Source organism: Gossypium arboreum, chromosome 7 (genome assembly GCF_025698485.1).
Source record: "Gossypium arboreum isolate Shixiya-1 chromosome 7, ASM2569848v2, whole genome shotgun sequence".
NCBI classification, from domain to species: domain Eukaryota; kingdom Viridiplantae; phylum Streptophyta; class Magnoliopsida; order Malvales; family Malvaceae; genus Gossypium; species Gossypium arboreum.
The window spans coordinates 82,451,529-82,469,851 of record NC_069076.1 but is presented as its reverse complement, the minus strand read 5'-3'; positions in this window follow the sequence as shown (position 1 = coordinate 82,469,851).

Genomic DNA, 18,323 nt, shown 5'->3' with positions numbered 1-18,323 from the left:
TGGTAACCCCATTCGTATTTTCAAAAAATTGTTGTTTGAGTAAAAACCATCGCAAATAAATAGTCAAGTCAAAACCAAATCCCAAAATAAAATCAAATAGTTCGGAGAGTCCATAAATTACAAAAATCCAGAAATAACCCTTAAAATCAATATAAAATCATAATCATTAACCGTTTGTAAACTCGTGGTCACCAAGAGGCCCCATTGTACCAATCCATCAAAGTCTGTGGATTACCTGAACAGAACAAACAAACATATATGAGTTTTCGTAAACTCAATATGTAACCCAACAGAAATAGGCATACAATTTATACAAAAATCAATATAAAAAATTAGATACAGATTCGGACTCATGTCCATTTCAAATACAGATAACAGATACAGATATGTAGATCAAATAAATAGAATCCTACCCCCATCCTCTATACACCAACTCCGACCATCCTATCACACCATGTGGGGTTAAAAACACCCACACAGCCCCACACACCGTACCGTGCCATTATGACCATATCAGATAAAGTGTAGCCAAGCTGCCAGAATATAGGCGGTGAACGCCATACAGAACACTTCCTCTACATATATAAATCTCGCCCCAAAATAGATACGGAATACAGATACAAATACATATATAACATGCTTATCATGTTTGTGTACAAATATCAGATATACATATCAATGTCCTACTCAGAGCATACTATCAGAATAACAGATCACATAATCTAGGGTTTAGTTAGCCCTTACCAACCCTACGGTGCCCACAGTCGATCGGAATAAGCCGTGTAACCCTAGAGAAAATTTCAGAAATATGAGCCCACATGCCCGTGTGGGCCAACACGCCCAAATTGGCCTTACCCTTGTGGCCCTCACTGCTTGGCCCAGAAACCACACCTGTGTGGCATGCCCGTGTGGGCCCACACACCCTTGTGGCCCATATGCCCAATTTGGCCTAGCCCGTGTGGCCCACACGGCCACACCTACATCGTCACACGGTCGTGTTTTACATGCGGTCATGCCTTCATCGATCACACAGCCATGTCTCGCACACGACCACCCACATGACTGGCCACATGCCCGTGTGGCATCGATAGTGAGTAGTTTCAGCTTTCGCTGAAACTCTATTTTTCATGTTTTGGGGAACACACTTGTAACATTCCGGTTTAGACCCTAGTCAGAATAGTGGTTTCGAGACCATAAATTCGAGTCATAAAAATATTTTAATATTAATTTTTGTGCTTATAATATATAAATTGACATGTGTGAAAGTTTCGTATGAAAATTTAATCGTTTGTGTGCTTAATTTGATAAAAGGACCTAATCGCTTAATATGTAAAAGTGGCCTTCTAATTGTTAAAGTGCCTATTTGATATGTCTTTGTAAATGAAAGGTCTTTATGTTGATATTTGACCATTGTAAGCTTGGGTGGACATTAATGACCTTGTATGTTAATGGTTTAAATGTTAATTAACTAAGGGTAAAATGGTAAATGGATTAATTATGTTTAATTAATAAAAAAATGCATGAAATTTAATTCATTCATGCTTATTATTACTGAAAATCATATAGAAAGGAAAGAAAAAGGATTCTTAGTGTTTGGTCATTGATTCCTTTGATTGAGGTATGAGTTTTATTCTGTTTTTGATAATTTCTACGTTTTTGTGATCGTTGCTTGGAGTTTTATCAAACCCATGTCTCAATTTATGATTTTTTTTGATGATTTTTAAATATTCCATTGATGAAATTTTGATTTTTATGAAGTTTTATGATAGTAAATGGAAGATATGTGTTAGGTTACTAAGTTTTGTCTTTGAATTTTTGATGAATTTGAGTAATTTTGACTAAATTGTAAAAAAGAGATTTTGAGGGACTAAAATGAAAAATAAATGAAACATATGTAAGACCACGTCTGGGACGTTGGCATTTTCCGAGCTTTCCGAGCTATCCGCGTATCCTTATGATTCCAAACGGTTCAATGGGCATTCCGAGAAATGAATAAATATATGAGATGTGTATTCGATTCAGGTACGTTCAAAATGTCTATTTTGTTTGAGTATAAAAGGTAAGTATATGTATAAGTGATGATATGTAAGATAAGTATGAGAAAGTATGCTTTATGTGTAAATGAATTGGGAATATGTTAAATGTATATGAACTATGTGGTTTGAGTTGGTATTTGGCCAGTATATGTAATTTGATGATGCTTTCATGTTTTAAATGTTAAGTTTATTTGTATATGGCTTACTAAGCTTTTGAAAGCTTACTCTGTGTGTTTTTCAACTGTTTTATAGATATCATAGCTATCGGGAGCTCGGGGATCGTCGTGGATCATCATCACACTATCAAACTCTATTTTGGTACCTTATGAAAATGTATATATTGTAGTATGGCATGTATAGGCTAGAGGATTTTGGTTATGTTTTGTGATGTGTATATCTAGCCATGTGATATGGCTTGGTTATGGATGAGATTATGAATGAATTTAGTATATGCTTGTGTTCATAAATGGTATGTTTTGATGTGCTTCAATGCCTAGTAAAATGGTCAATTTGGTAAGGTTTTGGCATGTGAATGGATAAGGTGAATTGGAGTTATGAAACATATGATTTAATATGACTTTAGCTTATGATTTGATATGATTGAGTATAGATTATAATCTTGAATTTGGTTGATAATAATATGGCATGAATGATGTAAGTCTTAGTATTGAAATTGGCTGAAATTATAGTGCAAATGTGCTTGGTTTGATGCTTGTAGGTTTGACCCAAATTGGGTGGCAAATTAGCTTTTCAAATAGCCTATTTTTGTCCATACAGGTAGAGACACGAGCGTGTGTCTCAGCCGTGTGCGACATACGGTCATGTTGCACAGTCGTGTGTCCCCTAGGGTACCCTATGATTTTAAGTCAGTCTTGAGCACAGCCAAGGCACACGGGCGTGTGGCTAGCCATGTGACCCAAGTCAGTTTCGACCACGGCCAAGGCACACGGGCATGCCTTGTGGCCGTGTGATTAAGTCAATATGTATGCCCTGATTTTACATGGTCTAGACATATGGGTGTCTAATGTCATGTGAGGCACATGGCCTGTTCACACGGGCGTTTGACTTTTGTAACTTAGAAAATTTATTTAAGTTTTGAAAATTTTTGTATGTGTTCGGTTTGGTCCTGAACCTTCTCCAAAGCATGTTTAAGGTTTCCTAAACCTTCTAAAGGGATTATTTGTGTATGAATTGCTATGATATGATGATGTATGATTTATGATTTTGTAATGTTTCGATTTGTCCAGTAATACCTTTAACCCTAGTCCAGCGATGGATATGGGTTAGGGGTGTTACAACACTTGTTACCATTGTGATGTAAAAACAATCCCGAGCCCATAGCACCTAAAAAATCGACATAGCAATCCCCCAAAATCAATCTGAAACCAAGATTAAACCGAAACCACGGAACCAACAAAATTTTAATTCAACTGTTCATCACTTACCCCAACACCCCGCACGATTTCGACTACAAATCAGCACGAAGAGAGTCCCGCTCTACACTATTCTCTGCTGCTCAAAATAGAAAATATAAACTTTTAATTGGCAATTTGGAAATCAAAGTTACAAAGCACTAAAGCCAATTACCAATAGCTGAAGGAAACAGAAACAAATTACAGATATGAAACGACCAATCGAACAAAATAGGGGGAAACAATAATTGAAAAATGGAAGAGCAAAAGGGGAGAGAACATAGAATGGACGTCAGTTTTTTTTTTTGGAAAGAGAGGAAAATTTTGAAAAAAGAGAATAAAAATAAAAAATATTAAAAGACTAATTCCCAAATCCCTCAAATTTCTCCCCACTAACCCACCAACAAACAACCTTCTCAGAAACCCAACTCCACCGAAACTTTCACATGCAACTGAGCAAAAATATCATCCTCACTTGCGTAACGATTCAAACACATGACCTCCAACACCCAACTCCTTTATCACTTAAACCAGCAGGCTCATTCTAATATGGATTAACAAAAAATTTTCTATAAACCCACTCTACAAGGGTAAGGCTTAGGTAAAAAATAACAAAAATTGCCAAGTGAGAATTGATCCTAAGACCTCCCACACACACCCAAAACACTTAACCACTGAAACAAATAAACATTTATGTCAAATATTTACAAAATTAAAAATAAATAAGTCAGGGGGTTAAAAGTATAAAGAATGTAAATAACAAATTCTTTGAGTACATAAATTTGAGTTAGATGCCTAACCCATTAAGAAGGTTGGCTATATATATATTTAATTTACTTTTGGAATAATTATAATAATTATTTTATTTTATTTCTTGAAATAATTGGAATAATATGTTTTTCTTGAAATGTTTCAAATAAAACAAACGTAAAGTTTATGGAAAAGTATTATTAAATAAACATATTGTGTGTCAAAAGATTTGTATTAAAAGACACATATTTCGATCTGTAATTATTTAGTGTCTATACAAACCTCAAATTATCTCATTTTCATTATTTTATTTCTTTTGTTTTATGATTTATTGTATCGTAAATATAAATAAAACTTTAAGGAAAGTGATTTACTTAATTTTCTTTATTCGAGTTTCGATGCTAAGTAAGATTTTTTTGTGTGTATTTCATGTGTTAAGTGATTTTGGAGTTTAGATGTGAGGAGCTTATTTCACTGTTATTTCACTGGTATTTGGTGTTTAGGTTTATTGAGTCTTAAACTAGTTCTGTAACCTTTTGATTTTTAATAAAATTATTGGCTTAATAAAAAAACTTGAATATTAAAATAGTTGAACTCTAGTTGCTCAATAATTTATGTTACTCAATCTCTACCCAACAACACGTAGCATAAGTCAAAATTTTATAATGAAGAAAAGTACAAATATATTGCGTAGGAATTAACTTGGCCATCCTATGTAACTATGTTGCTTTCTTGCTTTCCTTTTAACAACATGCTGGGAAATGGAGCTTCTTCGCTCTTTCCATATGACAAAAGACTCCATGTCCACTTCACATCACCATAATCAAACCTAGGTTTACGGAAACAAGAGGACCTTTATACGACACCAAAACAACGACACATAAATATTTCAATTAGGATAAAATATCCGAATGTCTTATCATTTGTATAATATTAATTATTAAAAATTTAAATTTAAGAATAAATATGAAATATTTTAAGAATAAATATTTCTATAGTACTATACAATTTTTGAATTTTAAAATTAGCAAAATAAAATATATAATATTCATAAGAATATTTTAAAATTTTAAAAATTATAAAAATTCAACAAATGATAAATGTTCCAAAATTTTTTTAAAAAAAGGTTTTTTTAATAACATTATAAAAATTCAGATTTAAAAAATCATTTTTTAATTCAAAAGTTCTTTTGTATTTTTTCAAAATTTGAAAATATTTATTAATTTTTTGAATACTTAGAGTTTAAAATAGTAAATAATGTTTATTTATCGAAAATTCAATCAATCACGGATGGACATAAATAGATTCTTTTACAATTTTTTAGGTTCTTTCCATCATGTTAGCTTTTATAAATGTAAATACATAACATAACGTTGTCTCTTTTTTTTCAGTTAAAAGTTAATATTATAGTCAATTATCCTTATTAACTCATTTTTAAATAATATAGTAACTAAATTGCTCTTCACCTAATAGTTTATTAACAAAAGTGGTTAATGTTATTATCATTTTCTTTTTCTATACTTACCTTCTAATAATATGGGAGATAAAATCCCACTATTTATATTGAGGAGTATTAAATTGTTTCAAATTCTATATTATAAATTATTATAATATTTAAAACATAAATTATAACAAAATAAAATACAAAAATTCATACAAATACAGAAAAAAATTTATAAAATTCATTGCTCACTGAAAAATGCAATGGTAAAATGAATTTTAAAAATAAATATATATAACTCTTTATAATTTGTAATTTGTAATTTAATTGATTGATTTTTAATTTAATTGATATCGTTACTATCGTAACAATTAAAAGAATATAATTTTTAGCACTTAAATATTTTTTTCTATTAAAAGTAAAAAAGAAATTATAGGAGAAATAGATTTTGTATAAAAATGAATACTTTGTAATTTGAAATGAGTCAATAAATTTAATTATATATATTTAATTATATACATGTTTTTCATAAAGAAAACGATTAGGTATTTTTGACAAAATAATTTTTATATATATATTTTTGATATCTTTCATGTTGGTTTTAAAATTAGATACAATCAATCTACACTTTTTTTTTCTTCGCACATATTTATATGTTTTGAATATTTCTTTTTTTCTTTTAGATAAAAAATTGTTGATTAGGGCTAAATTAGTTGAATAAGTTATTTTTTAAATTATGCCTTTAGGATATTTTAAAATTTAATTAAGGAAATAGGCCATTTTTAGGAAAAGAAAATGAAAGCGCATCCAGCTGGACATGCTCTTTGCACAAATGGCAGAAAAGCGCACCCAACTAGACGCATTTTCCCTTAACAATAATTTTTTCTTAATAGATAAATACCCCCCATTTTTTTTTTCATTCACTTCCTTCTTTCAAACTCTCTCAATCTTTTTATTCAATATTTATTTATATTTTTATTTAAAAATTATTATTTTTAATTATATAGTATTTTTTCGTTCGGATCTATTTCTTGAGAATGGACGGCTCTGTAAGCCGCTTCGACAACAACCATATTCCTGTCACCCAATTAGCAATGGTAATTCATTATGTTTAAATTTTTTTTATTTTTAATTATTTTTTAATAAATCTAAATATTTTTTATATTATAAATAGGTGTGCTGCAGGCGTTCATACATAATTTGGGGGAGCCTCCAATCCCTGAAATTCGTGGATACCTACAAGAGGTTGTATTCTTGCATGCGTCTCATATGCAAGGAGGCTGCAAACTCGATCCCACACTAATCAGAAAGATGGAGGCATGGAACACACATTTTCCTCCTTCCATGCGGCAAGTGTACAATCACACTCGAGGACGTAGCGTTACAGCTCAGTCTGCAGGTGGATGGGTCAGTCACCACGGGATCGCCGGTAGTTCGAGGGAAAGTTGACCTCTACATGACCATGTTGGGAATGGTTTTAAATAGGTTTAAAAGTGGTTGGATATCGATCAACTGGTTGGAGAAAATTTTTGATAAGCTTCCCGATGATGCAACGGAAGAATTCATACAACAGTACGCCCAAGCATTCATTATGAGGTTAATCAGGGGCATTTTATTGCCTAATAAATCTAGAAATATGGTGCACATAAGGTGGCTTCTACATCTAATCGATTTTAGTGAATGAGCAAAACTAATTTGGGATCTACCGTGTTATCGATGTTATACCGGGAGCTTTGTCCGGTAACGCAATCGAATAAGATATCGATCGGTGGTTGCCTACTACTACTGCAATCGTGGGCCTAGCAGTGAATATTGTTTCTATATCCTAGAGTGATCGACCCATACATATTCCCATTGGTGACGAGGTAAACATCATTTATCAATAAATATGTAGTTTTTGTAGTAAATATTTTTATTTATTATATGTTTCTACTAATATATCGCTTGCATAGGTGGAACCATAGGTCGTGTTATGTGGGACTGCCTGATGAGTTGGAAGACGTTAGGCTATTGTTAGATAAACACTCAAAAATCGAGGTTAATTACCTATCCTTTATGAACCTATATTAATTACACAATGATTCATTAAAAAAAATATGTACATAAGGATATTTACAGTTCTACTTTTTAGTTTGAAAGAATATCGTATCCCGATCCCAAGATCATATCTTGCATCCAGACGAAAGTGTTGGACAATCGTGAGATGCAGGATGCGAAGGTGCCATTGATAGTGTATGTGATAGTGGACATGCATGAATAGGACCGAGTTTTATAGAAGTTTGGGTATTGGCAACAAATTTCACCGCCATCACAAGATATGAAGGAATTGCACAAGGTGGACATACAGGGGGAAGAACAATGAGAACTGGGCAGAGAAGCACAAGGAGCATATCTAGGCTTGGATTGTAGGATGGAATCCATACCCACCCATGAACCATTTTTCTCAGCGGACACAATGGCAGTTGATGATTACTTGACATGGTTTAAAGTCATCGACAAGTTGTATCTACTACCACCAAAGGCGAGCAGGCAAATTTGGTCGAAGAGGCAATGTCAACTACCACAACAGCGTAGGAGGGGACATGGTCGCACTGTAACACCCTGAAATTTAAGGTTAGAAGTATTAAGGTCTGATGGTTAGGTTAGTGCTTTGGATGGGAAATTAAGTTAATTTTTTTCATTTTAAGAACAAAATAAGCCTGCTAGTTCAATGGTGAGTTGTTAGCTTGCCTTAGGTTTCGTGTTTGAATCCCCTTGTGCGCAAAGTGAAAATTTTCTTTTAATTTTTGAAAGATCCAATTTTGAAGAAAATTTGATTGGTTAATTAGTTACATTTTAATTTTAATTTGTTATTTTATTGTAGTTTTTTAAAAAATAAAAGTAACTAAACCCCCTCGAAATTTTGCTCATGTTTGTTTTCACTCACTCCCTCTCTCAAATCAGTTTCGTTTTCTTCTTCCCAATTTTCAGATTTTTATTGTTTTTACCACTGTACTTATTCACCCATCATTTTGTTTTGTTTTTCTTTGAAATCAGTTTCGTTTTCTTCTTCCCAATTTTCAGATTTTTATTGTTTTTACCACTATACTTATTCACCCATCATTTTGTTTTGTTTTTCTTTGAATTTCTTATAGGATTTTTTGGTTTTCTATTTTGTTTCACTGATTCGTGCACGTGTAATTTGAGAAATCTAGTGGTGTTTTTTTCTTTGTGCTCAAGCGTTATTCTTTGTCGTTTCTGTTGTATCTTGATTGTTTTTCTGTATTTTCACTTAACAAGGAATTGAAGTGGAAGTAGTATAAGTATTAATTGGTTGAATTGAGTTGTTTCGATCGTTCGTTGGTGCTTCGAATTGCAATTTCAGGTGTGTTTCTTTAACATTGTAATCGGAGGTCATTTTTGTTTTGAATTTCATGTTCTGCACCTAATTTTGGGGTGGTTTACAACCCATATAGGCATGTGCTACACACAGGCATGTGCCGCACACAAGTGGTCTACACGTCCGTGTGTTACTGTAAGAATTAGGTAAACTTTGGGCCACACAGGCTGGCTACACGGCTGTGTTGTTCGGCAACACGCCGTGTCTCCTTTTCTTTTAAAATTGTGTAATTTTGTCACATGGGCAAAGAGAGTTGTACAGTCTGACCTCATGATCGTGTAACCCAGTCACACGAGCGTGTCCCTCAATCACAGAGGTGTGTCCCTCAGTCATACGGCTGTGTACCCCTATCATATAGTCTGGACCCTCTCACACGGCCTGGCCACACGATCATGTGGTCCTATTTTTACAATTTTTCTGTAATGTTTGCTAATTGATTCATTTTGATCACTGATGAGTCACTTAACTAACTAAAATCACGACAAAGGCAAGCGTACCTATCGGATAGTAGTATAGCTACGGTGAGTCAGGAATATCGTATCCATGAGGACTAATAGTATTAGTAATTACTATCTATTTATTATCAGCGGATAAATTGAAGAAATTGTTTTTAATTAACTAAACTAATTAATAAGAACGCAATAGAGAGCGAATTGGGAAACAATTTGAAGAAAACCAATGAGATAGACAATACCCAGGAAAGAATCCATCTAGACTTCACTTATTATTTTGAATCTGAATTAAACGATTTATTCACTTGTGCCTTGATCTGTAGAAATCCCTAAATTATGTTAATATCTCTTTCGAGAGTAAGAACAACTTACTCTAGGTTGATTAATTGAAATCTCTTTCTAATTAAAATCCCTATTGTCGCATTCACTCGATCTATGGATTCCCCTATTAGATATGACTCTAATCTGGTAGATTTATGTCATCCTATTTCTAGGATTGCATGCAACTCCACTCAATTATGCCAGATCTACTCTTAAACAGGGACTTTTGCTCCACTGAAATAAGCACATCACACTTAAATTAATATCCTGAAAATATTAAAGCAAGAAATAAGCATACATAATGAAAACAAGAATCAAGTATTTATCATATAATTCAGAAAATAAAATAATAAGATCCATCATAGGTTTCATATTCCCTAGGTATTTAGGGAATTTAGTTCATAATCTGGGAGGGAAACATCTCAAAATTAGAATAACAACAAGACATAAGAAACCCAATAAAACTTCGAAGGGAATTTGAATGGAGATCTTCAATCTTAAAGGAGATTTGCTTCTGAGTTGATTCCGATGGCGGTCTTTGAGTAATTTCTTTGTTCTACTATGTGTCCTCCTCTTATGTCCTCTTCTAGTGTGTATTTATAAACTTTAGAATGCTCAAAAAGCCTAAAAATTGGGTTTTTCCGTGTATTTGGGAAACAGGGAGTGATATCGACACGGGCTGGCACATGGGCGTGTGGCCAACCTGTGTGGCTCACACGGGCATGTGCCCAGCCCATGTGGAAGTGCCCAGGTCGTATGGTTCTTGAAAACAACTTATTTTGTCTAATTTTGGCCCGTTTTTCGCTCCTTTCACTTCCCTATGCTCACCTAAGCATAGAAACATAAATTTAAAGGATTAGAAGCATCAAATTCACTAATTTACATAATAAATCATCTAAAAACATGTCAAGTATGGGATGAAAACATGTTACTTTTATGGCTTATCAAATATCCCCACACTTAAGCATTTGCTTGTCCTCAAGCAAAATCTTCAACTTACAATTAAAATTAAACCTCTCAACTCATAATTATCATCGATAGTGTTTTGTCATAATTCAAAAATAATCATATATTGATAATTCAACTAAAAGAGCACTAAAGATTCAAACAATCCAAGTTGAACATTTTTAAAGCATGAAAATATAGGTATTTCCCCTTATCTAAGTAATTACTTTTAATTCAACACCGACAAGAATTGACATCTTTACTAAAGATTCACTCAAATCACTCAAAGTGTTTAAGGTTCAAAAATAAGCATTCAATAGTCAAACATGAAAATTCATTATCATAGGCTTGCATGAAAATTAAATCTCCACCACTATAAAATGAGATGATACACAAATCAAAAGGTCTTTAAGAGGTTGTAATGGGGCTTAGGTTAAGGGTGTGGAGAAAGGCTGAAAAAGAAAGGTTAGAATCGAGATTGAATTGATAAATTACCAAACGAGAAAAATAAAAAATGCTGAATTAAAAATAATTACATCAATCAAAACTATTCAAGAATAACACGAGCTTCTTCTCAAAATATGAATTTTAACAGTTCAAGCTCAATTAACAAAGAACTAAATAACTACTTCTTCTTTTTTATGATTTTTTAATATGTAAATAAGAAGAAATAATTTAGCAACTTAATCAATTGGCTTAATCAGGAAATTATCCAAATCAATCTCGATAAAAATGGAGTCAATAAAACGGGAAAAATTCTCAATGAGCAAAAAAATGAGTTATGGGTTATCATTAATGGGTAAATCAAGAAACAATGTGTTAGGCTCAAAGGGGTTCACTAAGGGTTAATTATGAAGGTAAGCTTTTTATGGGATAAGTGGGTTTAAACCTAAGTGCCTTTATCATCTCAGTATATCAAATCAAAGGTGTGGTCTCGACATGCATAATTGAAACAAGTTCTAGAATAACCAATCAATATTGACACACTCATAACCAATAATAAAATGAGCAAGAAAAAGTGTATGCTCTAAAGACTCAAAACCTTACAAAAAATTATGGTTTTTGATATCAATCTTGCAAATCTCAAACTTCAAGGTAATACCTCAATTCAGGGAAACAACCTAAAATTTTTAATTCTGAAGATAGACTTATTATGCTTGGTTCTCTCATGTCTTAAAGTTTAAACAATCAATGCACAAATATCTATGAATTTAATCTAAAACAAATCAATGATAATCACAAATTGATAAGAATTCATTCTAATAGTAATATAAGAAAATTACTTGAACACAAGACATAATTCAGGGATTTTGTAATAATCATATAAATAACCTTCCCACACTTAAGATGTATATTGTCCTCAATGTACAAAGAAAAATAATCATAGTAGAAACAAAATATCATAAGAGAGGAAGAGAATTGAAATTGCCTGAATATTGGATGAAATCCCTAGAATAGTGAAAAGCAGAATTGTAGATAAATCTTAAATGTAGTGCATAATTCTAAGCAAGCTATTAAGAAAATAAACACAAGTGGTAAAGAAGATTAAGGGATTATACTTGATTAGAAACAACCATAATAAATAAAAAAATAACTCAAAATATAAAAGTAAAAGAAGTCTAAAAAATAACAATAAACATAAAAATAGAAATAAAACTAGAAATAAAAATAAAAATAAAATAAATGGACTTAATGGTCCTCATCGTCAAACACATCAGTGTCGTGAGTCATCGACTTTGGAGAGGAGATATGGAAATGCTGACAAATCCTCCACAATGTTGCATCAAGATTGTCAAACCTCTGAGCGCAGTATTGCGCAAAGCGAGTGAGCCACTCTGAGACGTCCTCTAAAGTAGGAGCAGAAGGAATAGGGCAGTGACTCGAAGGTGGATGCTATGGTGGGTCCTCATGATAGAGAGGAACATCATCAGTGAAGTCCTCAGGTCCATTTTGAGCTACAGAATGAATTAATTGATACTGAGGGGGATCTATTCCACGATGCTGCTCGATCATCCTCATATGTATCATGCTCGAGATCCCCTAAGAGGATATTTGGCCGACTAGTGTGAGTGTAGAGGACCACTCCGGTGTGTCTAGGAGACAGTAGTGCTAAGTGAGGCGAGTCACATAAGGGCCTAAACATATGGGGCCCTTCCTATGGCGGTCAGTCTGATGGCGAAAGTCTAAGGCGATGAAGTACGCCAAGTCAAAGACATGCCCAGTGGCCATGCTCCACAGAAAATATGCGTCATGAGTACTAACGACTCCAGTGCTCTCCCTCTTACCGGTCAGAGTGTGAGCTAAAAGTGTATGAAGGTATTGTATGGTTGGAGGAAGAGAGGTCGCTTTCGAGCGACTAGCGTCATATGGTGTCTGACTCACTTTAAGCTCAATCCAACTATGAGATGGAGTGTAATAGATGTACCGATGTAGATAAAGGAAGGTCTCAGCACTCATGAATTCCTTGGTGTAAAGTCTTATAGCATTGCCGAACTCGGGGATAATCATGTGGCGTACCAAACCACCAAGTTAAAAAGTGATAATGCCTGGCTCATCATGAGTCGTCATGACCTGCTGTACAAGAAACATCGTGCAGAACTCCAATGTAAGCTTTATGTATATGGGCTAGATGATGGAGAAGAATATGTCCCACGGAGCTGTAGTAATGAAAGCGTGAACATTGTCAGCTAGGCGGACCTGCTCCAATGCGAACTAATCGATACAGTGGCCTAGACCTAGTAGGCGCTGTCTAAGTAACTGAAATCCTCTTGGGGCCTGCAGGAAATCTGAGATAAGGGTGGTGGGCCTCGGCAGAAGCACTAGAGGAGGAAGTCGCACTAGGGGTCTTCTACTTTTTTTAAAGCGGGGACAGCGACCTTAGACTTGCCGCGAGTGTTCGTCATTGTGTGCCTGAAGAAGAAAAGAATTCATTAATAAATGAAGCATCACCAAATATGCAAACTAAGCTTAGGAAAGTAGAATACAAGTAGTCCAAATAGCCAATTACTCCGAAAACAAAATGTACGAGTACTCATGCATGCGAAATTCATATAGTAACACTAGCATGAAGCAACTTGGTGAAATAAGAAAGAACAAATCATGACATACTTAAAATAAAAATAATAACAAGTAACCTAAATAGACTAATCATATTAGAAATAAAAGCAATAAGCAAAAACATAAATAAAGAAATCTAATGTTAAGAATAAAGAACCAATAGTAATAGAAACAATGAGCAAGTAATTTAATTAAAGAGTAGCAATAACTATTATATTAATTTAAAACAGTAACAAATAGAATCGAAAAGAAAAAGCGCTAATAATAATACTAATTATAATAAATAAAGAAATAAAACAATCTAGATAATAATAATAAAAGATAAGAAATAAATAAAGAAATAAAGAAAAAGGAAGGGCAAAAGGGGAAAAAGGATAACTAGCAGTGGTAGGGCAGTGTGGAGGCATAGTGGTCGAAGGGGAACGGTGGCTGCAGCGTGGGGGTGAGTGATGGTCGTGAAACTAACTAAAAAAAATTCAACTAAGGCAAGCACACCTATCAAACAATAGTATAGTTATGGTGAGACCGAGAATATCGTATCCACGAGGACTAAAAGTACTAGTAATTGCTATCTTTTTATTATCTAGCCTAAGAATTAAAGGATGTTTTTAAACTAAAACTAATTATCTAATTAATTAAGATTACGAAAAAGATTAAAGTTGGAAAATACTTTTTAGAATAACCGATGGACAAGACAATACCCAAAGAAGAATCTACCTAGACTTCACCGATTACTTCTGAATTAGATAATTTATTCACTTGACTTAATCCGTAGAAATCCCTAGTTTATGTTATTATCTCTCTCGAGACTAAAAACAACTGACTTTAGGTTGATTAATCGAAATTTCTTTCTAATTAAAACCCCTATTGTCGCATTAACTTGGTCTATGGATTCCCTTATTAGATTTGACTCTAATCTGACAGATTTATGTCATCCTATTTCCAGGATTGCATGCAACTCCGCTTAATTATAGAGGATTTACTCTTAAACAAGGACTTTTGCTCCACTGATTAAGCACATCAAAACCAAAATTAATATCCTGAAATATTAAAACAAGAATTAAAACTCACAATTAAGAATAAGAACAAGTATTTATCATATAATTCAAATAGTAATAAAATTCGTCTTAGGTTTCATCTCCCTTAGGTATTTAGGGAGTTTAGTTCATAATAATGGAAAACATCTCAAAATTGGGAAAACAACAAAACATAAAGAAACCCAAAGAACGTCTAAGGAAATTGAGTTGAGATCTTCAATCTTGAAGTAGATCCTGCGTTCGAGCTGATTCCAATGGCTGTCATTGAGTATTTTCTGCCTTCTACTCTGCGTGTCTTTTGATCCTCTTCTAGGGCATTTATATAGAATTTGGAATGCCTAAAATAGCCCAAAATTAGCCTTTTTTCGAATAGAATTAGACTTTGGCTCGACAGGGACACGACCGTGTACCACGCCCGTGTGAAGGTCCTTAGGTCGTGTGCAATTCTGACTTGGTTTAATGCCGACATGGCTATGTGGCCTACCCGTGTGTCACACACAAGCGTGTAGATTACCCGTGTGGAAGTGCCTAAGCCGTGTGAAACACTGAATTAGGCCCAATTTGTCTGTTTTTGGCCCGTTTCTTGCTCTTTTTGCTATCCTAAGCTCTCCTAAGTATAAAACATGAAATTAAAGGATTATGAGCATCAAATTCATTAAATCTTATGATAATCCTTCCAAAAATATGCCAAGCATAGGGTAAAAACATGTATATATTATGGTTTATCAAATATCCCCACACTTAAGCATTTGCTTGTCCTCAAGCAAAATTCTCAACTCACAATTAAAATTAATTCTTCTTAACTTATAATTCTCATCAATAATGTTTCGAAGTTATCCACAGATAATCACACATTGAGGATTCAACTAAAAGAACATCAAAGTTTCAAACAATCCAAGTTGAGCATTTTAATGATAAAATCATATGTATCCCCCTTTATCTAAGTAATCATCTTAAATTCCAAATTGACAAGAGTTGAAATCCTCTCTAAAGATTCACTTAAATCACTTGAAGTGTTTAAGGTTCAATAATTAAGCACTCAATAGTCAAACATGAAAAGTTATTACCATAGGCTTGCATGAAAATCAAATCTCCACCACTATAAATGAGATGATACACGAATCAAAAGGTCTTCAACAGGGTTGTAATGGGGCTTGGGTTAAAGGTATGGATAAAGGCTGAAAAAGAGGGTTAGAATAGAGATTAATTTAATAAATTACCCAACTTAGAAGAATAAAACTAATTACTGAATTACAAATAGGTGCCAGAAATAAAACTTCCTAAGATGAAGTGAGCTTTCCCTCAATATAATAACTATAACTTATCCAAGCTCTTTAAAACAATATGTAGTTGAATGAATAAATGTACGATTTTTTTTAAGAATAAGAACAAGTACAATAATAGAAAGTACATAGTAAGAAATAATTCAGCAACTAAAATAAACGATCTTGGTTAGGTAAGTAATCAAATCAAATCTTGATAAAAAGGAGTCAATGAAAGGGGAGAAATTCTTAACTAATCAAAAAGGGTTAAGTTGTGGATTAACATTAAGGGGAAAAATCAAGAAACAACGGTTAAGGCTCAAAGGGTTTGCTAAGGGTCAATTATATGGGTAGGCTTTTTATGGGGTAAGTGGGTTAAAGCCTAAGTGCCTTTATCATCTCGGTATATCAAATCAATGGTGTGGTCTCGACATGTATAATCAAAGCAAGTTCTAGAATAACAAATTAGTATTGACACACTCATAAGCAACAATAAAAGTGAGCAAGAAAGGATATATACTCTAAAGGCTTAAGATCTCACAAAAATTATGGCTTTTGATGTCAATCCTGCAAATTCAAAACTTCAAGATAATACCTCAATTCAGGGAAACAACCTAGCAATTTTAATTCTCAAAAGTCAACTTATCATGCTTGATTCTTTAATGCCTTTAAAGTTTAAACAATCAATGCACAATTCCCTATGATTAAATTCAATACATATCAATAAAAATCATAAATTAATCAGAATTAACTCTAAGAGTAATATGAGAACATTATTTGAGAACGAGATAAAAATTTAGGGATAATAAAAATAACCTCCCCACACTTAAGATGTACATTGTCCTCAATGTACAAAGGTAGATAACAATAGACGCATAATATCATAAGAGAGGGAGAGAAGCGGAATTGCCCTGAATTTTTGGAGGGAATCCTTGGAATAATGATAGTGAAAATTGTAGATATGGCCAATGATGTGCATGAGTCGGCGCTACTAGTAAGAAAATAAACACAACAGTGAAGAGAATTAAAGGGTTACTCTATAATAGCGATAAAGATAAACATAGTTTAAAAGTATAAACGACAAGTCCTTAAAACTAAAATAAAAATAAAAATAAAGAGAAAAATAAAAGATAAAATAAATGGACTTAAAAGTCCTCATCAATAGATGGATCTTAAAGTGGTGGTGGTGGAGGTGAGATGTTGAAGTGCTGGCAGATCTGCTGCAAAGTGGCCTCGATGCTATCAAACCTCGCAAAACACTGTTGCTCGAAGCTAGTGAGTCGCTTGGATATATCGGTCAAAGTGACTGCAGAAGGTCGGTGACTCGATGGTGGCAGTGGGTGTGGGTCCTCGTGAGGGGGAGGGACATTATCAGTAATGTCCTCTGGCTCGTTTTGGTCATCAGAGTGAACAAGTCTGTACTGAGGGGGGTCAAATCCATGGCATCTCTCTATCATCCTCTTGTGGATCATACTAGAAATTTCCTGAGGAGCCATCTGGTTTACTTGTGTGAGTGTCGATGACATCTCTAGAGTGTCGAAGAGGCCGAAATGACGAGCGAGACGAGTCACGTAGGGACCAAGACAGATGGGACCCTTCTTATGGCGGTCTATCTGATGGCGAAAAGCAAGCGCTATGAAGTATACCAAATCAAAGATGTGACCAGTTGCCATACTCCAAAGATAGTATGCGTCAGTAGTACTTTCAACTCCTGTGCTCTCTCTCCTGCCAGTCAGCGTGTGAGCTAGTAAGGCATGGATGTATGATAAAGCCGGAGAAAGAGATGTCGCCTGTGAGCGGCTTACGTCATAACAGATCTGACTAGCTATGAGATCGGTCTAACAACACGAAGGTGAGTGATGGATGTGACGGTAGAGGCAAAGAAAGTTATCGGCACCTACAAACTCATCCGTGTAGATGCAAAAAGCTGCGACAAACTCAGAGATGCTCATAAGTCGTACTAAGCCACCAAGTCAGAAAGTGATAGTACCGGCCTCGTTATGGGTATTCATCACATGCTGTAGATGGAAAGTAGTGCAAAACTCTAAGGTAAGCTCTGAATAGGTGGGCTCGATAATCGCAAAGAACTGATCCCACGGGGCAGTGGTAATGAAAGCACGAACCTCATCAGCTAGTCCGACCTGCTTCAATGCAGTCCAGTCAATACAATGGCCCACTCCTAATGGTCGTACTAGAAGAAGCTGAAACAAGTCGTCATGTGGCCCTGACGA